The sequence below is a fragment of the Xyrauchen texanus genome, chromosome 1 (genome assembly GCF_025860055.1).
Source record: "Xyrauchen texanus isolate HMW12.3.18 chromosome 1, RBS_HiC_50CHRs, whole genome shotgun sequence".
Lineage (NCBI taxonomy): Eukaryota > Metazoa > Chordata > Actinopteri > Cypriniformes > Catostomidae > Xyrauchen > Xyrauchen texanus.
The window spans coordinates 2,076,838-2,077,721 of NC_068276.1; positions in this window are offsets into that span (position 1 = coordinate 2,076,838).

The window sequence follows — 884 nt, forward strand, 5'->3', positions numbered from 1 at the left end:
CTCTGTCCTAAGACCTAACGTATTTCAACAAACATGTATGTCACATCCAGATAAGTTTAATAGAAATGTTGCTTTGCTGAACAATATATAATGATGAGCTGGACATTAAACGTTGGAGAATGATCTGATATGCTCTGGTGTGTGTGTCACTTCTTTTTCCCCTTGCGAGTATCTGAATTGAGACAGCGACTGCAGACCTGACTTGATACTTGGGGGCTAATTCTAAAAATCCCCTACACAGATGCAATCTCAAAATATTATTACAGATGCTCAAAAGGAGTATTTTAGGAGTGGTCATGTGAAATGTATCTTAACATTTTAAATGTTTGTTTTACTCAGTTTTTCCACTAATCACTAGAACGGTCATATCTTTTAAACAATAGATTATATTTCTAATATGTCTGCTATTCTACATTGCCCATAAAATTATGTGTATTTCATACACTCTTAGTTGCCCTCTAGCTTGTAATTAAAATGGTTGAAAATGCAGTTGTCTGATGAAGTATGGTGGCCGGAGAAGATTAGAAAATTGCTGTGTGAAATTGTATTGATAAAGGATGATTAGCCTTAAATAATCATACATACATTTACTGTGTATCATTTGAAAGCCCTAGTTCTTCTCTTCAATATGGTATATAAAGTTCAGGTGTGTGCTAGAATGGGTTAAACATCTTTTGATTGTAGATAAACAGTTGTAGGATTGAAAATTAACAAATAAATTAATTTATTCCTTTGTGAAAACAGACCACCTCTTTAATTCCAATACATACAGAGGGTGCTGATCTATCAGCCTACTTTTTTTTTTTTTAACCATAAATGTAAACATTAAAGGAAAATATGAATCTTCATTTTCAAGAGAAACCTGGACACTTATCTCAATGCAA